General features: G+C 34.8%; 1 pseudogene; it reads right to left on the bottom strand.

The window, feature by feature from the left end:
* Positions 1–18,878: 18,878 nt before the first annotated feature.
* On the bottom strand, positions 18,879–22,993 carry LOC149786484 (smad nuclear-interacting protein 1 pseudogene; annotated as a pseudogene).
* Between the last annotated feature and the right edge of the window lie 941 nt (positions 22,994–23,934).

The following is a 23,934-nucleotide window of genomic DNA, read 5'->3' as shown; positions in this document are numbered from 1 at the left end:
TTATCATTGCATATTTGATTTCAATTGTGTGCTTGAGATATAAATTTAGAGAAACTTATTTATTAGAAAATCATTGAGATTCCAGAGTGCTCATTAACCTTTTGGACCAACATATTTCTGTAAATATTGTGAATTCATTCCAAAAATTTTGGATTATACTATATTCAATACTGGAATTAATTCGGACCAGATACACTTTAGACTTATGATATAACTTTTTGGATTATTTGGGATTTAATTTGCAATATTGCAAGTTTATCTTAACTTTTCACTTTATTAGAGAAATGCATCTCTCTGTTACTGTTAATACATTTGTTGGCTTCACTTCTTTCTGTTACTTAGTTTAGAACCACAGTCGTCACACTCTACCAGTAAAAGTAGTAGTTTGTGTTGAAGTGTTTGTTATCATTCGTGTTATATTCCATAATACGCCTTGAGGAAAAGTTTAATCAATGAAAACAGCCTGTTACCCATGACCTGCTATTATAGATATCCTCTCAGAAACAATAAAAATAGTTCCATCAATAAATTAATTTATTTTTGTCTATCCAAGTAAGAAAAGGAAGAATCTAAAGCGTAAAAGTTCACACGTTTTGAAAACCTGTAACTAAAAGTAAGATTTTGAATATTTTGTTTTCCATTAATGGTGGCGGAAGAACCCGGTAAAGCCCCAGGAAAGAACCACCGACCCTCGAGAAGCTACTGGCACGCTTTCTCACATACCCACATTGGCCGAATCCGAGACTCGAACCTACGCAGACAGTAATGAAACTGATATAAAAATTTTACGTTTATGATGAACTTGTGCACATCAAGGCTGGGTCAGGTCAAGTAGGTGGAAATGGAAGGGTTCAACATTTTAAAAGGGTTCTCACCTTCCTCGAAAGACACCGAATCCAAAGTATATGTGTTTATTTACCCAAAGTGTGGATAATAGTAAAAACATGTGCGCAATAATTAAACTGTGGTCAAATTTCAATTGATAAGTGACCGTGTGTGTGTGTGTGTGTGTGTGTGTGTGTGTGTGTACGTGCGTCTAGGTTCTTGTTAGGCCCGGTGGATTCGGGTTCTTCGCACCCCCGATTCGGCCCTGCACATTCTTTAACGCTGTAAAATAAAATCTGGGGAGATACAGTACGATTTTTACAATCTTAATTTATAACAATATTCAACCTTTGTCTGTAATAAATTTTGGCAAACTTTTTTCATGCAATGAGACTATTTCCTGGTTTTATATATACACTCTCAGCAACAATGTATGTATGTATATATGTATGTATGTATGTATGTATGTATGTATGTATGTATGTATGTATGTATGTATGTAATATATGTATGTATACATACACTCACGTACGTACATACGTACGTGTGAGCGAGCGTACGTACATATATACATAGATACATATATACCTTCATACGTACATACATGCATACACTTAGGACTTATCGATAAACGTAGCTGCTACGTGCAGTATTTATGGAATATTTTGTATTATATTTGTTTTCAAAGAATTATAATTTGTGTTAAAGTGTGCGAACAGGAATGATAGAATACTGAACATTTTCAATTTAAAAGTCTTTGGTATGACTCGCACGGTGTTCGAATCCGCGATCTTCCGATACCGAGGCGGACGCTCATACCACTTAAGCCATCGGAGTGGTTGACACATATGTACGTGAATACACACATACGTACATATATAATTACGTGCGAGCATATATATATATATATATATATATATATATATATATATATATATATATATATATATATATATATATATATATATATATACATATATATATATATATATATATACAGTATTTAGGGAACATTGATTTTTATATGTTTTCCATAAATTATCATTTATGTTTAAGTGTGCGAACAGGACTGATAGAATATGGGTCATTTTTAAAATTTTACATTTGGCGCACCTTGTATTTTTACAAAAATAAAACATATTTTACTTATATATTTAACTTCGGACGTTTGTAAACCAATGTATTTAAAATAAAACAACGATGTCGAGTATGTTGAGAGAGAGAGAGAGAGAGAGAGAGAGAGAGAGATTTTGTGTGTGTTCCTCTCTGTGTGTTTGTATGTGTTACTTGCTTATAAGTTGTGACTGGCTGCAAACAGCATATACCCTGATCAGATGTTACATAATCTGCAGTCAGATCAGTTTCTCTGTTTTTTTGTTATACTGATTACTTGTGACATCAAGTTGTCCCATATATGTTAATACATGTTTTCATGCAACCGAACTTGTTGTTGTTGTAGGGATTAACGCCATTTTCAGCACACGATAGGCTATACATTGCGGCCAGTATTATTGGTGGAGGAAGAACTTGGGAAAACCCCGCAAAAGAACCACGGACCCTCGAGAAGCTACTGGCACGCTTCCTCACATACCCACATTGGCCGAATCCGAGACTCGAAACTACGCAGACAGAGGTGAGATGGCAGTGATCCGTAACGGAGAGCGTTTTAGACCACTCGGCCACTCCGAACTTGTTTTATAAGTGAGTTAAAACGGTATGTTATTTTTTGTCTCTAAATACATGATGCAAAAATTGAAGAAAAATAAGTACATAAACTTTATTTAACCCAAATGAAATAAATACTATTAAATTAAAATGTGGCAAATGATTAAACATATTTGTCCAATTTTTACAAGCATAATTTTGATTTCACATAATTTTCATATTACATTATATAATATTACATTATTATAATTACATATGATGATATGTGATGCATGTGTATGATTAGATTACATCATGATAATACATGGCAATCAACAAAAGATACATCCATACATACATACATACATACATACATTCGTGAGCAAGATGGCTGACAAGGTGGACGTAATGTGTTGAACCTCTGGTAAATTATGGACGCCTATAAGAGAAAAGATAAGTGTTTTTCGTTCCAGTGTTGAAATTCTGCTGTGTGAATACATTGACAACAGAATGGTATGTGTACCCTAGTTTTATATCAACTATGTTTCAAGAAAATTCGATGAAATCCAATTTTTCTTTCATACTTTTCTCGCGCCATTTTGATGTATCAGGCTATGAAAGAGTGTATTTTCAAAGCTACTGGTGAATCTTGTGTGCTGTTGGAGATATGTTGAGAAACATGTGCTGTTGGAGACATGCTGAGAGGGTACATACATTATGTTTGTTTCTACTGTGTGTGTGGATGCTAAGGCTTTATGGGCTTTTGTTTTCCAGTTTGTATGTCTAATGCATCGAATAAACAATATACTTTATAAATACATGAGTATATATTTTTCATGTATCATAAGTTGAGTTGAGTTCACTCACTATTCAGTGGATTAGTAGCCTGATTAGTAACCTGTTATATGGATATTATATGCTCGAGCAGTTCATTACCTGTGCCATTAACTGGGACAAGTGCGTCGGCATGTGGTAATACTAATATGAACACATAACAACTTAAGTAATGAGTACCTAGAATGTCCAGCATTGTATTTATCATTCTGCCTAATTTCCTACAAATTAGGGGCGATTAAGTGATAAATGAATATAGGGACAAAATGAATACTCAGGATACCCAGGATTCTGATTGTGATTTACCTCGTGCTTTTCAATTAGAGCGCTGTATTCTTGCAGAAATAAGAGAAACATAGGCAAATTAGACAAACAGTCACTCAAGCGATAGTTATCGAGCAGTCTTGACGTAACGTCCCTTCGTCATATTCGTAGTTCTTTGTATGTTAATGGTAGGCTCAACTATCCAAGTTATCCTTCTGGTCGACTGGTGGAGAGGACATCGCGTTCTGATAGTGCTCCAGTAACAGATAAAATAGCAGACGACATATATGCAACATTTCATTTTCTAGAGGGAGATGGTAACACAAGCGAAGTAAAGGCATGATGTCTAGGTATGGAAAAAGAAAGACGTGTAGAACATACAGTTTGAGTTGCTTAAAGAACCTGCAAGAAACTAGTCAAGGCATTTGCGAGTCGAGTGACATGGATCAGCCAAGAGGTAATAGATTAATCGGTGATTGTGGAATTAATAGTCAAGTTGAGAGTTGAAACCAGCATTCCTACGTTGGAATATGAAAAATGTATTGATCTGAAGCAATTTGTGAAAGATGAACTACACGTCAATTGTTCAATTATTATGGAAGAAATGAAGAGAATGAGGAAGGACATCGTTTGTTTGGATGAGATGATACAAAGTAAGGATGAGAACATTAAAAGACTAGAAACGAGCACTGACAAGGCAAGGGAGTCGGAAATGCTTTTGGAACCTGACCTACATGCAATGGCAGATGTGATACAGAGCAAGGCAATGATAATTGAAAAGCTACAAGTTGTAAACGAGAAACAAATTAAGACAGTAAGTGCACAAATGCGTGGAATTCAGCACCAACATACAAACTTTATACAGCTGTCTCGCTCTTACAGCTGTCTCGCTCTTATGCAAATATGACCAGATCTTCTTGCTCATCTTCAAATACATCTGGTACACCAAATTCAGCTCCGAATACAAGTGTAACAGATAGCCATCATCTAGAATCCCGAAATAGGATTTTGTCAGATCAACAAGAATATAGAAGTACCGGCTTAAGCGTTTCCAGGCTACCAACATACAAGATTCGTACTGAAGGTTTGATGCAATCTCAAATAGCACAAACCCCTAACACCTCATCACCTACTGTAACATGAAGCAGATAAAGAAAGAACATTTGAAAAGAAAATTGTTGAGAGAAAAAAAAATCACACTAATCGCAATCAATTATCAGATGCTAGAAATTCTCCACTAAAAAACAATGACATGAATGATGTGAATAATAATAATTCAAAACCAATTCAGGTAAGAATCAGTACTGTGCCATTCAGTGGAGTGAAGAGAAGTTCGAAAACAAAATATTTGTTGTTATCTTGAATTAAAGCAGACTATGGATCAGAAGGGCTAAATCGTATCATACGCAGGCATGCATACAATCGATGAGTAAACATCACAAATATTAGGATTTTTAAAAAGTGTTCAAGTATTAATGGAGAAACGTATACCGTTCGTGTCACTGTTCTGGAAAATCTGCTTACCAAAGTTTTTGGCCGGAATTTGTATTAGCCAGAGAATGGTATGAGAGATAAATGATCCCGTGTCCTTAAATTGCAAGTGGAATAGCTTTTGTTTACCTTTTCAATGACTACTCTAAACATAATGACTTGGAATGAGAAGGGCATTATGACCTGAACGCCCTATCTTTGTTCATTACTTCATATGGTAGATATTGTATGCATACAAGAGCATTGGCTATAACAAGAGCAACTGCAATTTTTTTCAATCATTGATAGGAAATTTACTGCTTTTTCCAGACCGGATAACAGAATCGATACATGTCCATGGGAAAGAAAGGGTCCCTCTGGATTTGGAGGAACTGCAATTTTCTATCGGAAATTATTACAGGTTCGTCCTATGAATAACATCGGGAACAACAGAGTTATTGCAGTTGAAATTAGCCTACGTGCTATCAAATTGTTTTTGTTTTGTGTGTGGTTTCCTTCCACAAACGCCTCATTAGATGATTATAAAGAAATAATGGAAACTGTGGAATGCCTTTATGATGAAGATATTCAGAAAGGATTAGTGATTATCTGCGGTGACTTTAATGCGGAGCTACACAAAAAAGATTCCAAAAAGTACAAATTTATACATACGTACATACATATTTGCACGAATTATAATTAAAGTGCGCGAACAGGAATAATAGTATATCGGTCATTTTTAAAATTTTACATTGCTTTTGTCTATAAAAAAATTAATAAGTTTGCTTATACGTGTAACTTCCGACACGTGTAAGCCACTGTATTTCAGCCACCCCACACCCCAGGGAGACAGATATATATTTGTGTCTCTGTCTGTCTGTCTGTGACTTAGATTTGTAGCGTAGCCGTACCAATTTCACACTTATATCGGCACGATGACTGCATTGTGGCAGTCAATACTGATGCCCAGCATTGAGACGGATACCTGCATAAACATAGGACTAAATGTAGCTGCTACCTACATTATTTAGGGAATATTGAATTTTATATTTGTTTTATATTTTGTGCTAAGGAGTGCGAACATGAATGATAGAATATTGGTCATTTTCTAAATTTTAAATTTGGCGGGCCTTGCATTTTATTTTTGTACTTATACGTTTAACTTCCGACATTTGTAAACCAATGTACTTTTTTAAAAACACCAGTGATTTAGATAGTGAGAGATGTAGAGATTGATGTGGATACATGCTGCGTGTGTGTATTTATTTACACTCTAAATAAAAATAAGATTAGTCATCAAGGTTTACTTAGTAATACTCAATATCGGGGAATCATAAAATACCCAAAATATTGATTATCAGTAATGATATGTTTAATTTACAATGATTAAACATTTGTCAAATTTTTACAAGCACAATATTCAGTTCACATAATTTTCATATTACATTATACCATTATATTATTTCATATTATATCATTTCATATATTTCACTATATCATATTACATTATAATTATATATATGTTATGCATGTGTATGATAGGATTACATAATGATAATAAATAGCAACAAAACATCTGGCATACATACATACATACATACATACATACTCTCGTTGTCGTCCATCTTGGTCCCAATCTCTCTTTCCTTAACCTCCAGTTTCTGTCATAAGATCGGGGATTAATATCTCCTCTGGCCTTCCCCCATCATGCCTTGATTTACCATCTTTTGCGCTGTCTGGGTCTGGTTTCATTATTTATGCAGACTCTGGACTACGACTCCTTGACCCAATGTTTTCTTGCATTAAATACTGCCTAGCATCCGGTTTCTGTTTCATTCTCCGATGTGGATCACAATCTCGTTGTCGTCCATCTTGGTCCCAATCCCTCTCTTTCCTTAACCTCCAGTTTCTGTCATAAGATCGAGGGTTATGGCCTTGCCCCCATAATGACTTGATTTACCACATTATGTGCCATCTCGGTCTGGTTTCATCTTCTTTGCACGCACTGGACTACGACTTCTTGAACCAATGTTCTTTCGTTTTAAATACTGCCTAGCATCCTGAAAGAAAAATCGATGATCACTTTAAGAACCTTGATTTGCATGGAACGGATTCAAATTTGCTACAGAAAAATGTCAGATGGACTGAAATTTCAAAATGTAAATCCACTGTGGATATTAAGTAAATTGTCACTTTCTGAATTTCATTGAACAATCGCCAAACATTTGCACCACTTCATGTGCATTAACAATACCTGCATGTACATGAACATGCACAAGGAATATGATTGCCGAGTTGAGCTTCTGCCATGATATGCTTAACAAAAGGTATCAGAGAACTTGTTAATCTAGAGGTCTTAAATCTCTTTTATTCGCAGATTCTAGCAATTTTAATCTGCACAAATTTTCCTCTTCTAGGCTTATGTTTTCCTTGTGTACAGAGCTAAACCTGATGCACTTCAAAAACTGTTTCTGCCTAACTCATAGACACAATTTACTGGACACTGATGTTAGGATACCCTAAAAGTGTGCAAGCACTGAAAACCTCAAATAATCTGCGTAAGGAACTTAACTGGTCTTCCGTTCATGTAATGCTAATACCACAAATGTCGTTTTTCAGGCAAATTGAATTTCTAAAACAAATTAATGCATAAGTCCACCATAATGCCATTTTCTTCTGCATTTTCTTTTATTAGTCTGATTTAACTTTGGCATATTCTCCGCTAGGGTCAACATACGTCAGCAAACGATAACCCAACTGGGATAATTATCAGACAACAGACTCACGTATAGAGCATGTTTGTAGTGTAAATACACATATGTACCTTAAACAACAAGCTATCAAAACAAACAGAATTGTGTAGATGCTGTGTATGAATTGTTCATACGAATATATTATGTGTTAGATCTTAAAAATCCTGGCAACTATTCTGAAGTCATATGATGTATTCTACAGCAATGGGTATGCCTACTTGAATACTCATTGAGATACAATCTTACGAACGGATTCAATTCTAAGAATACTTGTCAAAGATCACAGACCCATCCAAAATGTGAAGTAAAATTAAACAACCTTTGTTTAAGCTATCAAACAAACAAGTAATTTTAGGACATTTGTGAGCGCAATTTATAAACTTAGTTACAGATCTGTAAAAGTGCATGATGGTTAATAAGAATCAATCTTCTTGTTAAAAATATTCTACATTCATAAGAATATCAAAATAGTTTACTTTGTTTCAATTTTTCAATTTTTTTTTCTAAACATTATTCTATTTTACACTCTAATTAAAAATAAGAATAAAACGGTGTTCTCATACCAGTGAACGTATTTACCGACAGGAATAAATTATTGTAATATTGATATTCGTTCCCGCTACAACAAGCAAAAAAATTACAATAGTTTCATCTATTACACGCACTATATCCCAAACAAACAAAAGATCATAAATCTATATGGTTCTGTTTCAAAAGCTACAATGTTTAAGTATACGGTAACATACAAAACTTATATAAAAGATGTGCATAAATAGTTTACACGAGTTACTTTATATATAATATGGAATATCTATATACGTTTTGGGGTAAAATCTTTTTAAAACTATTGTCAAATTTTTGTCTTATATGCCGGGCCCAATGTCTTTCCAGTTATGCCGAATGGTCCTATATTTGCTCCAAATTGCGTTTGATTTGTCTTTAGGCCGAATGGTCAAACAAATTGTTGTTGTTGTTGCGGGGTTTTAACGGCATTTTTCAGCACATGATAGGCTATGCATGGCGGCCAGTATTAATGGTGGAGGAAGAACTCGGAAAAACCCCGGGAAGAACGACAGACCCACGGGAAGCTACTGGCAAGCTTTCTCACATACCCACATTGGCCGAACCCTAGACTCGATCACATGTGCCTCATGTCCTAGACTCGATCCCATGCAGACAGGTGAGATGGCAGTGATCCGTAACGGAGAACGACTTCGACCACTCGGCCACTCGGGACCAGCACAAATTATTGTAATATTGATATTCGTTCCCGCTACAACAACAAAAAAAAAAAGACACAACCTCCAATTGTTTCGTCTATTACACTCATTATATCCCAAACAACCAAAAGATCATATATCTATATGGTTCTGTTTCAAAACCTCCAATTGTTTCGTCTATTACACATTATATCCCAAACAAACAAAAGGTCATAAATCTATATGGTTCTGTTTCAAAAGTTACAATGCTTAAGTATACGGTAATATACAAAAATTATATAAAATTGTGCAAAAGTAATTTGTATGAGTTACTTTATATATAATTCGTTTTGGGGGACAATCTTTTAAAAACTATTGTCACAGTTGTCTTTATGCCAGGCCGAATGTTTTTCGAATTATTCCGAATGGTCTTATATTTGCTCCAAACTTTGTCTTTAGGCCGAATGGTCCTTAACCATTTTGACGATGTTTCCTTGAGAAGAGCAAAGAAAATAGACTTTTAACACACAACGTACCGGTCAGTCAAGCATGAAGGATAGACTTTAAGCACGTTGTCGTCCATCTTGGTCCCAATCTCTCTCTTTCCGTAACCTCCAGTTTCTGTCATAAAATCGAGGATTAACATCTTCTCTGGCCTTCCACCATCATGCCTTGGTTTACCATCTTTTGCGCTGTCTGGGTCTGGTTTCATCTTGTTATGTAGGCACTGAACTAGGACTCCTTGACTCAATGTTTATTTTCTTTAAATACTGCCTAGCATCCGGTTTCTGTTTCATTCTCCAATGTGGATCACAATCTCGTTGTCGTCCATCTTGGTCCCAATCTCTCTCTTTCCTTAACCTCCAGTTTCTGTCATAAGATCGAGGAAATAACATCTTTTCTGACCTTGCCCCAATAATGCCTTGATTTACCATCTTTTTTTTTCTTTTTTTTTTCCTGTTGTTTTTATTAAAAGAATTTTACAAAGCAAGTTTTATTAAGAATTTTGTCTAAAGGGTTGTTTTCCGAAATAGATTTCCATCACCTAATTTCGGTTTTGCTTCCCTTTGTTCTTTTGGTGACCTTGCTAGTGGTCTCTTACGTCCCGTGTGTGTTATATGTTGGTGCTATTTGTTGTGTTTGCTATATATTGTTTCTATTTAGGGACTTCAGCCGTGTTCAAATCTCAGCCCAGTTGTCCTATCACCTCTCTCGGAGGCTATATAATTTTGATTTTGGACGAGATAGCGTTGCGTTGTTGTGAAATTAAAACCCTAGTGGTTTATATGTTTGCTATATGGTGTCGCTCTCGTATTTTTCAATTAAGACAACTGTGCTCGAGGTGGGTTCAGTATTTTATTTATTTATTGTACTTCTCCCCTCTTGAGCAGGTTGTCTTCTAGTTATTTATTTCCAAAATTTCTAAAGTTTATTTGTTGATCTAAATTTTGTATAGAAATAGAAGAGTGAGAATATAGTAGGCAAGGAAAAAAAGTAAGACTAAATGTTAAGAGTCAGTTTTTGTGTTATGTTGTATTTATTGTAATTCCCTTTATGGGCTTTTTCCATTCTCTTCCACAGACCTGCTCACTTCGCATGGCGCCTTGTGATATAGCCCTGTGGTTCATTGATAGTACTTGCTCCTTAAAGGGCCCTGTCCCTGCCCCTACTTCCCCTAAATGGGAGGTTTGCGATTTGCAGAGGGTTGTCCGTCAGTCTCTTCCAATTTTTATAATTTGTCCACATTTCATCATGGTGTCTACTATGCAATTTGTCACTGTGTATAAGGTTTTCTTGTCAAAATGACCGTCGAGATATAGTAGATTCTGCGTCTTGTATGTAGTCTTCTCTTTAATTTCATCAATTATCTTCTGTCTTAGAGTCTGTCTTGTTTCACATTGTATTATAGTACGTATTTTAGTAAAATTGTATTTTTTGCACAGTGGGCATTTCGGCGATACTCTGATCATGTGCCGCCTCACTGCGACTTCTCCGGTCAACCATGCATTATGCATGTATTTGAAACAGAGGCTTTGCATTTTTAAGGACCCTAATTTCACCCAGTTTCCCCATGCTTTATCCCAGTTTACATATATTTTTTCTAACTCTACTTTACTTTTAGTTTTCCCGGTTATATCTTCCCTAATCCAATTGTATGTCTTGTCTTTTTCTAATTCCCACTGTTATGTTCTGTCTCTATATTTCATAAGTATTTCTCTAATTTCCCTGAACTTTTTGGGTGTTTCCAGTAGTCTGCTTAGTTTATTATTATTGTATATGTCTTTCCTATGCCTCATTAAAAAACCAGACCAATATATGTAAAGTCCTTCCCATGCCATATCTGGCATGGGTTTTAAATCTTTAAACCTATTTATTATATTTGACTGTTTTAGTATAGTTGGACTAGTAAGTGCTAAAATCCCCCTTTTCCCTTGCTTTGTGAAGTATTTCTTTTTTAATATAGTGAGTTTTAAAATCCCAGGTATAGTCAATAATTTGGTTATCTATTATTTTTAGCCTATCATTTTTAAAGTCAATTGATTTAGTTATATAGTTGATATTTGAATACATATATGTCTTTGCTACTTGTGCCCGTTCCATGAGACATAATGGCGTTAGAGCCCAGATGTTCACACTTTTGGTTATTTTGTTCTTAATAAGGTTATAATTTTCTTTATCTTTATTATTGCCAAAGTATATTCCTAATGCTTTGACCCTACCTTTTATTAGATTGGGGGTTATCCCAAAGTGATCTCCCCTCCAGTTGCCCATTTTTAAAATTTCGGTCTTTCCGTGGTTGATTTGGGAACCTGATGCTTTACCGAATTTATCATATTCACTCATAAGGTACTTGAATGAATTGGCATCCCTTATAAAGTTAGTGCAATCATCTGCGTGCTGAAGCATTTTAATTTCTTCTTTTATGTTCTGGACTTGAATTCCTTTAATTTGGTTGTTCTCATGTATTTTTATACTTAGTATTTCAATCGCTATCACGTATAATACCATCGACAGGTGGCATCCTTGCCTCACCGATCTTTTTATGTCAATTTTATCTGTGCTGGCTCCGTTAACCTGTACTGTTGAAGTAATTCCATTATACAGGATTTTAGTCCAATTTCGGAAGTTTTTCCCAAATCCAAATTTCTTTAAAACTTTCTGTATATAGTTTTGTTCTAATCTGTCGAAGGCTTTCTCCTGGTCGAGTAGTACCATAGCACCCCTATGACCCGAAGTATTCATATAATCAATGATAGTTCTGATATTTAGAATATTATTTTGTATGTCTCGTCCTTTGGTTCCGCATGTTTGATTTTTATTAATTATTTTCCCCATATCTTGTTTTACCCGCTCGGCTAGTATCCTACTAAGAATTTTATAGTCTGTGTTAAGGAGGGGGACGGGCCTCCAGTTTTTGATATCTTCCCTTTCTCCCTTTCCCTTATAAATTAATGTAATCGTGCCCTCCCTCATACTTTCAGTCATTTTGTCATTTCTTGATAGTATATTGTTATACAACCATTCTAAAATTGGCGACAACTCACTACTGAATTTCTGACAGAATTCTGCAGTGAGTCCATCTCTCCCTGGTGCTTTCCCTAGTGATAGATTTTGTATTGCTGTCTTAATTTCATTGTGCTGTCTGGGTCTGCTTTCGTCTTCTTTGCACGTACTGGACTAAGACTTCTTGACCCAATGTTTGTTTGTTTTTTGCTTTAAATACTGCCTAGCATCCGGTTTCTGTTTCATTTCATGGTCCCAATCCCTCTCTTTCCTTAACCTCCAGTTTCTGTCATAACATCGAGGATTAACATCTTCTTTGGCCTTGCCCCCATAATCAACTGTTAATTAAACATCCTGTTACATAATACAATGCATGGTCACTAAAATGACACCTGTTCCTACCTGTTCTTGGGTAGGTCATTAAAATAATCCATGATAAATGCTCACTCACTCAACTGTAACCTTTTGCACCTGTCATGGCATGACTGCCGGTTCATGACCAATGTCATAGGTTATACCTTTACGACGACGATGTTACATTGTTACATGACTAACCAGTGATGATTGAGTCCATCAGTTCTTTGTGTTTTATGTTACTTATATTTCATTCATTTTCCATTACCATCTCACAAATTTTTACATATAATGCATTTTAAGTTAAGCAAATTAATAATGTTCATTTCCAATATGGAAACATCACCTTTTTATTAAAAAAAATTCAATTACCAATCACCAACATACGAGGGTGAAACATTGTTCATTTTTATTAAGATATTACGAAGAACGATCATAAGGAAGAAAAGACATATTTCGATTCTGAATGACAGATTTTATGTCCTTGAGTGTTAATTGCTGGATTAGATGTCATATATATTATTAAACTTTCATTTAGATCTACTTGACAATTGGCAAGATAGGTCATGATTGAATAAAAATTCTTAGAGAATTATTACCATCTTTTCGTTTCCTTTTTATCGCAAAGTATAATTTAATATGTATTGTGTGCTTGAGATATAATTTTAGTGGAAACATTAATTTAAAAAATATTTATTTGTATACCAAAGTGTTCATTGACCTATTTGATTAATACACATTTCTGGGAATATTGTGAATTCATTCAGACATTCTGGATGATACCATATTCAATACCGGAATTAATTTGGACCACGATTCACTTTTAGAAATACTTGAATTAATTTGGACCACGACACACTTTTAGAAATACTGGAATTAATTCGGACCACGATTCACTTGTAGACCTATGACAGAACTTTAAGGATTATTTGGGATTTAATTCACAATACTGTAGGTTCCTCTTAAATTATCACTTTATAACTCAGACAAATAAATTTATTTGTTGATGAAAATAAACTTGTTGGTTTCACTTCTTTCTATTACTTAGTTTAAGACCATAGTCGTAACACTCTACCAGTAGCAATAATCATTTTTGTATTTCGGATAGTTGTCATTCTTGTTATATTCCATAATAAACCATTAAGAAAAACTTTTATAAATGAAAACAGGATGGTACCCAAGACTTGCTTTTATTTATACGCTTTCAGCAACAATAAAAATAGTTTAATCAATAAATGAATTTCTTTCTGTCTAAACAAGGAAGAAAAACAAAGAATCTTAAGATTTAAAGTTTTTACAAGTTTTGTAAATATGTAAATAAAAAATACTGAATTAGTGCTATATTTATATTTTATGTATTTTTAAAGTGTATGTATGTATGTATGTATGTATGTATGTATACATACATACACACACATGGACGTACTAACGTACGTGCTAGCGAGCGTACGTACATAGATACATAGATACATACATACCTTCATACGTACATACATTCGTACACTTAGGACTTATCGCTAAATGTAGCTGCTACGTGCAGTATTTAGGGAATATGTTGTATTATATTTGTTTTCAACGAATTATAATTTGTGTTAAAGTGTGTGTATGTATGTATGTATGTATGTATATATCATCCTTTGAACATTTCAGGTCATCGTCCTGTAAAAATAGAGTTGGTCACACCTTTTGTACATAATACAACAATGGCTGACGAGGATATCATTCATTCCATAAATTGGAAGAAAGCCTCGCCAAAACAAATAAATAGATATAAGGAGGCAACACGTAATGAATTGTTTGCGCAACTGCATAAGGCAGAACTAGTGACGAATGTCGATATTGAAATTATTACGGTAAAGATTTTACATGAAGCATCTTCTAGGTTTCTCCCCCATAAAGAGGTTTTACCCGTACGCTAACCCCTGTTGGAAACTACGTAAAGTAAAAAGGTTTCACACGGAAATGCGGCTAAAACGTAGGGTATGGATTTCTAATGGTAGGCCAAGAGGCTGGGAATACATGTTATACGCGAACTATAAGAAAGCGAAGAAATTGTTTGCAAAAGAATTATTGAAAGCTAAAGAATGTAAGATAGAGAACAGTTCGGTGAGCTTGAAAAGGCCGCAGAGCTCGATATTTCTACTTTCTATAGGTTTACACGGAATAAAAGAAATAAACGTGATTACATTCATGAAATCGAATCAAACGGAAAAATTGAACGCGACCACGACTCTATTAGAGAGTTATGGGCAAATCATTTTTCCATTTTGTCACTACCTGACAATACTTATCTGTACGATGAAAATCATTACCAGATGCTCTTAGCAGAGGTTAGAAAACAGAGTAAAGAAACCTATTCACACTTTCATGAAGTTCTTGATAAAATTCCCACTAGAGAAGAAATCAGTAGTGCAATTAGCTCTCTCAATAAAGATAAGGCATGTGGTCATGACGGTATTGTTGATGAGTATTTACTGTTTGCAGACCCTCCAAGCAGTGTTCAATTACTTGAAATTATATTCACAAAAGTGTATCAGGCCGAGAAGTACCCGTGCCACTCTAAATACGGTTTGGTAATACCAATATTCAAAGGAGGAGGAAAGAACAAATTAAATATGAATAATTACCCTGATATAACTATAATTCCAGTGCTTCAGAAAGTTATAGAACAAATTATATATAGTAGACTACTTATATTTTCTAAGCAGATTTCTTTTACAAATCCATTGCAACAGGGTTTTATAAATAATTGCAGTAGTATCACTGCAGTGTTCTTTATTAAAGAATCTATATGCTGCTATTTGGATAAAGATACTCCTATATATGCTACATTTCTTGATAATGATAAAGCCTTCAACACAGTTTGGCACAACAGGTTATTCTACAAGTTGTACAGACTTGGCATCAAAGGGAAGACCTGGCGCATCACGAAAGACTCGTTTGAGAGATCAACAAGCTCTGTTTTATTTGCGGGCAAGCTGTCCAAACGCTTCGATATTAGGCAGGGTTTATGACAGGGCCGTATCTTGTCTGCCTGGTTCTTTCTTGTAATGATAGATGATTTAATCACAGAATTAGATCACACTTTGCGAGGCCTAAAACTTGTCGATCTCCACCTGCCTTGTCTTATTAGCAGATGACACAACTGTAATGTCTAACTTGCAACATTCAATGCAACAGCTGCTTGATAGAATTTCTAACTATTCAAAAAGGTGGAGATTAAAATATAACGTAGTTAAAATTTGCACCATCTTGTTTACTAACAAAAGAACGACTGGTATCCCTTCCTTCTGTTCGACAAATCTCAAATTCCGATAGTCAAAAGTAAGAAGTATGGCGGCATACCTTTAAAATACAACTTAAAACCAAACGACACGATAGAAGAAGCTTGCGATAAAGTCAAACACTTCTTAAACTCTTTTTATTTTATTGGTATCAGAGATGGAGGAATGAACCCTTTAACAAGTCTGAAGATTTGGAAAAGAATTATTCTACCCTCGGTCTTATATGGATCTGAACTATGGTCAGGTATCACAAACTCCAATACAGAAGAACTTGAGTTATACCAGAGATATGCAGCGCGACGTATGTAAGCTTTCGATAAATATTCGCCTATGGAGGCAACGAGTAGTACCTTAGGATTCTGGTCAATGGAAGCATACATAGATAGGATGAAAGTACTCTTTTCAACCGACTGTGTAAGGGCGATTGGACTTTTATCAGGAAACAGATTTTTAATATGCGCTTATATCAGTATGTGATGAACCCGCTAAACCAGACGGGATTTATACCAGATATTGACAGAATAACTAAGAAATAGGGTATGGGAAGTGTTCTTTTAGACTATGCACTAAGAGTACAAACAGAAGAAAAAATCTTTGGAATCGACATATTATTGATATTATTCAAAACCGTGAAGAAACTACGTGGAGAGCAATTATGGAACTAATGGGTAATTTAATTCACTTCAGAAACATTCATTTGGACTTAAAACCAAGTAGTATATGGTTTCTTGGGCGTAAATTTCCATCCATGTTATGGTCTCTCTCTGAAGTAATGAAACTATATATCATGCCTGTTGGCAAATTTATGATATGCAAACTTAGTGGAAAAGAGACTGACGACAGAGCGAAACATCTTGTGTCTGTGTGTATATATATATATATATATATATATATATATATATATATATATATATATATATATATATATATATGTATGTGTGGATGTATATGTATATATTTGTGTGTGTGTGTATTTGTGTGTGTGTGTGTGTGTGTATTTGTTTATGTATATTTCCTAGGGATTTATATATGGTTTCCTGTATTTATATATCTCATTTTGTAAATGCATTAGTTGCTGTGTCTCATAATCTTATGATACGTATAATATGTATCTTAGTAACCTGATATAATCTTTGTTAAAGAGGAAATGAAGTCATTTAGACAGTCAGTCATAGATAAATACATACGCGCAAACAGGTATATACATGCATACATATATGTGTCACTGCATATAGAATTACACTGTTATAAGTTTTCCAGTTCCTTTTCGTTGCTATTTCGATGTTAATGTTAAGCACATAACAATATTGACGTATTGACTTTTCGAAATATTATCATCATCAAGCAATTGTTAAAAGATCAGTGCCATGCTCAGCCAAATGATTGCAGATTTGCAGACTTGCACGGACTGAGATATTGTGTTTTGTCAATACGGTAGCTGACACAGTATTACTGTTGTAATTTTGTCACTTTTCTGTTAAATTTCATGATATTGTATTATCCTGAATTTGATTAATCTGATGTAATAAAGTCAGTCAATCACTCAGTCAGTAAGTCAAATATAATAATGTCAGAAAGTCAGTCAGACATACATACATACATACATACATACATACACTTAGGACCTTCTTGCTAAATGTAGCTGCCACGTGCGGTATTTAGGGAATATTTTGTTTTATATCTGTTTTCCAGTGTTTATATATGTGTAACTTCGGATCTTTGTAAAGCAATGTATTTAAAATAAAACAACTCTGTCTTGCATATTGAGAGAGAGAGAGAGAGAGAGAGAGATTTTGTGTATGTTCCTCTGTGTGTTTGTATGTGTATACTTGATTATAAGTTGAGTCTGGCTGCAAACAGCATATACCCTGATCTGCTGTTACATAATATGCAGTCAGGCTGGGGTCTTATGTTTTTTTGTTGTACTGATTCCCCATGACATACAAAGTGTCCCATATATGTCAATACATGTTTTTAGGCAAACTGACTTATAAAGCGAGTAAAAACGGTATATTTTAATTTCTGTCTCTAAATACATGATGCAAAAATTGAACAGTAATTACATAAACTTTATTTAACCCAAATGAATAAACATTATTAAATTAAAATTTAGTAATCTAGATTGATCTTCAAGTTTTTCTTAGCAATACACAATTTCGGTGAATCATATAATTCCTAAAATACTTGTTATTGGTGTTGCTATGTTTAACTTACAATGATTAAACATACTTGTCAAATTTTTACAAGAACAGATTTGAGTTCACATAATTTTCATATTACATTATATCATATTATATTTTTTCATATTACATTATATCACATTACATTATATAATATTACATTATAATTACTTATGATGATATGTGATGTATGTGTATGATTAGATTACATCATGATAGTTCATGGCAATAAAGCATACATACATACATACATACATACATACATACGTATCTCGCAAAAAGGGAGACAAAATAGAAATCGGATTTCGTTATGAATAGAGTTTTGTGTATTACCATATATGCTCATATAAATAACGTCTAACTGTAGACAAGATAAAAAGACAAACCCATCAAAAGTATATCCATTGTTTTGCGTTAATTTCGTCTCAGGTCACGAATAATTTGTATTATTTAAACCAAATAATACATATTTCTATATATAATTACAGCACAAAATACATCATCATTATTCCCTTGTGTATGCGTATGTTAACAAAAAAATGTGTTCACACTGTATAAAAGATGAAATCAGGCCGATTCCACTGCTTCTCCAGCTTCTGCAACATCACTGGTATGTGACATTTCATGTAACAAAACAAAGTCACGACTGCTGTACCCGAATTTGATCACATCCCTTTCTAACAGCTCCACATAACGACGTGGTTCTATCTTCTCATTATTCACATATGTTCCATTGGATGAGTCTAAGTCAATTATATATGGAGCTACTCGTTTTCCAACAGTGCCATCCTCACGTTTTAAGTCAACCATTCTGTACTGAAGCACTGCGTGTTGTTTAGAGCATGAAGGATGGTCCACAGGAATGTCAGCTACAAGTCTATCTCGACCTATTAAATATGCACTCTGTCTGTGAATATGCAGTACTTGCAAAGCCTCATCATTTTTGAATGGGTACAACCTCCATCTCTTTTTGGGCTTCCGTGCCTCCGGAGGTTCATTATACTTAATAACAACACCTCTGTAAGTATTAGTGTCCTCAGTGAGCTTTCCTGAGAGCTGAAAATTGGGTTTTTCCGCTGGTTTATTTTCAGCTTGTGAATCATCAGTCCTGTCAGCTCCACCCATCTCCATTCCATGCCTATCAGGTCTTAATGGATAACCCTTCCGATTTCGTCGAGCTTCAATACGCCTTGCGTCATTGTGGCGTCTTTCTAGATATTGTGATTCATAATCCTCTTGCGATTCCTCTTTGATTATCCTATGTGGATCATAATCTTGGTGCCGTCCTTTTTGGTCCCGATCCCTACCTCTCCTGTGCCTTCTATCTCTATTGTTTGCGCTGTCTGGATTGGGTTTCGTCTTCTTTTCCGGCTCTGGATGAGGACTTCTTGAACGAATGTTCTTTTGCTTCAAATACTGCCTAGCATCCTGAAAGAAAAATAGATGATCACATAAAGAACCCAGATTTTCATGGAATGAATTCAATTTCGCTACAGACGAATGATGTCAGATGGACTGGAACGTCAATCTGTAAATTCAGTGTGGACAGTAAGTAAATTGCCACGTTCTGAAATCCAACCGCCCAACATTTACACCATTTCATGTGCATTAACAATGACTGAGTGTACATAAACATGTATAAGAAATATCATTTGCCGAGTTGAGCTTCTGTCATGATATGCTTAACAAAAGGTACCAGAGAACATGTTGATCTAGAGGGCTTAAATCTCTTTTATTCGCAGATTCTAGCAATTTTAATCTGCACAAATTTTCCTCTTCTAGGCTTATGTTTTCCTTGTGTACAGAGTTAACCATGATGCGCTTCAAAAACTGTTTCTACCTAACTCATAGAAACAATATACTAGACACTGATGTTTGGATACTCTAAAAATGTGAAAACATTCAAAACCTCAAATAATCGGCGTAAGGAACTTCCATTCATGCAATGCTAATACCATAAATGTATTTTTTTTCAGGCAGATTGACTCTTGAAAACAAATCCATTCATCAGTCCAACATAATGCCATTTTATTCTGCATTATGCACAATAACACTAGTCATTTTAGCAGCAGTTGTCAAAAATATAGGGATATTATCAGCCAATAGTATCCATTTTCAAGTATATTAGTACAACGTATGCACTCTGATTTGGATAGATTACTACTAACTGATCCCTTTCTGAATGATACACTTTTACGAATTTATTTTCTAAACATATTGTATCTATTTATAACTGTTAATTTAACAGATTAGTCATAATTTACAGAAATGTTTTCCCTTACCTTTGCATCGTATTTACTTCTCTCCGTGGCCTTGTATTTTAATGGTCCCAGTATGAAACAGTTTCACTTTCACCCTAAATGATAGACATGTATCACATAAGTTCCAATATCCAAGTGTGTCCTCCTTTTTAAAATTCAAGCCTTAAATAAGCATCCTGTCACCTGATTCAAATCACCACTCACTCAAATGACACCCTTTCCTACCCCTCTAGCGGTACTAATTAAGATAATCCATGTTAATTACTCACTCACTCTACTGTAATCTTTTGTTCCTGTCATGGCATGACTTACAGTGCATTACCTTTGATCTGGGTTCTAGCTTTATGCCAAGTCACGTGACTGTCCAGTGATGATTGAGTCCATCAATTATTTGTAATTGTTTGTTACATATATTTCAGTCATTTTCCACTACAAGTTCAAGTCAGGACACATATTAGATTTTTAGTTAAGCTCTTTAATAAAGTTCATTCCAAATATGGACACACCACCCTTCAAGAATATATCACATTGCCCATCTCCCGATTATGATGATAAAACATTGTTGATTTATAGTCAGATAATGCAATGAAAGATCATAAGAAACAAAATACATTTTTTAGCACTGAATGGCAGATGTCTTAACCTTAAGTGGAAATTGTTGGATCAGATGACGAGTCTTTCATGTTGCTAACTTCTCATTTAGAGCTACTTACCATTGTGCAAGGCTGGTGTCGATAAAATGCACGCCGTTGTGACCTAGTTTGTGTATTTTAAACCAGTATCAGTAGTAGTTGTAGTTGTTATATTTGTCGTTCTTGTTATTTTCCATAACATGCCACTAGGAAAAGTTTGTAAATGAAAACATCTTACTCATCGGGTACACACTAAATCCCACCCCTCCAAACAAAATGAAAGATAGGAAATAATTCCGTCCACAAGTCTAACTTTTGCCCCTTTATTACTTTCAAAACCATCACAAATATGTTTCTTTGTGTCGGATTGGGCCCTTTCAAGTTTAGTATCTGCTTTCCTTTAGTAGACAAAAGACGTATAGTGTGCGGGTTAGATTTAAGATCTTAACAAATAAGCAGAATAAGATGTCTATAGTCATCTTATCAAATGACCAATTGCAGGCACATGTACCTGGTCACCTCGGTTTCATAAGAATCATTATTACACTGTTAATCCATCGAACTAAATCCTTCGTCAATGTATTAGTACTTTCTTTTAATCATATACTGTATTTTTAAAAAATAGCGCCGAGATTATGGGACTTATTTGGTTGGTCGTGGGAATATGAACTCCCATGTTATTCGTCATAAATCCCTTGCATCCATTGAAATAGAATAGAAATGGAAGAATAGGATTTAGAGTTAGGGTTAGGGTTTCCTGTATTTAAACATTATTGTTATATTTTGTTGTTGTTGTTATGGGGTTTAACGCAATTTGTCAGCACACGATAGGCTATACATGGCGGACAGTATTAATGGTGGAGGAAGAACCCGGTAAACCGAGGAAAGAACCACAGACCCACGAGAAGTTACTGGCAAGCTTTCTCACATACCCACATTGGCTGAAGTTATATTTTGTGAATTACTTAAAGTCAAATCAATTATTATATAAACCATGAAATTCAATAATTACTTTTGGGTACACATGACATTCTATAATTAAATTTGGATGAACATGAACTCCATAATCGAATTTGGAAAAAATGAAATTCCATACTTAAATTAAACAAAATGCATATTCACGAGCCATCCCATTTCTTCTTTTACCACATATCCCGCTTCAAGAAAGCCAGTACCAGATCCTTTAAACGGAGGCTATAATAAAATACCGAAAAAATTTACCAGTAAAGATTTATATTTATAACAGTTTTAAGGGGGGGGGGGAATTTGCCCAAGGTGAATTTAGCTCGGGGGAGGGAGTTAGATGGATTTTGTCCTAATGTAACTTTGCCCCACACCCATTACCCATAAGTTGCGCTCTTTTGCATACACATTATACTCGTAGCAACAATAAAAATAGCATCATCAATAAATGAATTTCTTTTTGTCTATCCTTTTTTTATTTTTATTTTTTTAGAGGGTTCTCTCTCCTTTTGATCTTCACAGACCATTTAGGGAGGCCCTCCTGCCCTACATGTTTTGATTGGTATTCTGTATGTTTAGCTATCGTGTTATTGCTTTTTTTGAACGTTAATTTTTTTTTTAAATTAAAATATATTTTATCCATATTTTTTTCAATGTATTCATCGTAGCTGAACCAAGGTTTTTCTTCTGTCCTTTTTTCCTCTTGTTGTCTTTTTCTCCTTTCTTGTCTTTTCGCTTTAGTCATTTCCCTAAGTGCTTTCCTTACAACTAGGCTTGTTTCCTGTTTCTCCTTAGTGGAATTTTTGTTTTTGGATGCTTCCTCCATTGTTTGTAGCGATTCTGAGTCTTCGTTTGAATTTTGCTGCGGTATCTTGTTTATTTGGGTTATTTCTAATAGTCTGGGTGTTTGTGTTTTCTGAATCTGTTGTAATTTGAAAACTGTAATTTCTTGAGTCATTTTCTTGTAGTAGTGGCTCATAAAGCCGTTGTGATTGTATTGGTATCACTTCTTTTTCTTGTGGACTTCGTTTTGTTTGTTGTTGTTGTTGTTTGTTTTCTAGTTGTAGCCTTTGTTGTTGTTGTTGCCCAGTTTCAATTTCTTGCTGGATTAGCATGCTATTTTCTTGTTGACCTTCTTGTATCTGCATTTGTATTTGTTGTTTTTGTTGTTTACATCCCTGTAATTCGTTTTCCACTGGAAGCTGGTCTCGAGTCTGTTGGTGTTGTCGTTGTTGACTTTTATTCTCTTGCTGGTCTATGTTTTCTGGTTGCTGTTGTGGTTTTATTTTCTTTTGTTGTTCTTCTTGTATATTTTCCATCACCTGTTGTTGCTGCCCTGTTGGTATCTTTGTTTGTTGTTGTTGTTGTTGCCTTTCATGTCCTTGTTGTTCATTTCCTCGTGTCTGTTTTGGTTGTTGCAGTTGAACATTTTGCCCTTGTTTTTTGTTTGCAATTTCTTTCTGTAGTGTAGTTTCTCTCTCTTGTTGTTGTATTTGTTCTATCCTTTGCTTTTTTGCTGCTTGTTTCGGTATTTCCTGTTCTTGTATTTGTTGTCCCTGTTCTTGTAACTGCTGTTGTTGTTGTTGCTGCTGCTCATCTTGTGTTCTTGGTTGTTGTTGTTGTTGTTGTTGTGGCTGCATATTTCCTTTTACTATTTGTCTGCTGCTTGTTTTTGTTGATGTCATTGTTGGTCCTATATTTTCCGAATTCTGGGGACATTTGAATGGTGTGTGACCTGTATTCCCACATCTATTACATGTTCTGTCA

Source organism: Sinohyriopsis cumingii, chromosome 12 (assembly GCF_028554795.1).
Source record: "Sinohyriopsis cumingii isolate HCF-2022 chromosome 12, ASM2855479v2, whole genome shotgun sequence".
Classification (NCBI taxonomy): Eukaryota; Metazoa; Mollusca; class Bivalvia; order Unionida; family Unionidae; genus Sinohyriopsis; species Sinohyriopsis cumingii.
The sequence above is the reverse complement of the archived record's forward strand: the minus strand, read 5'-3'. Positions and strand labels throughout refer to the sequence as shown.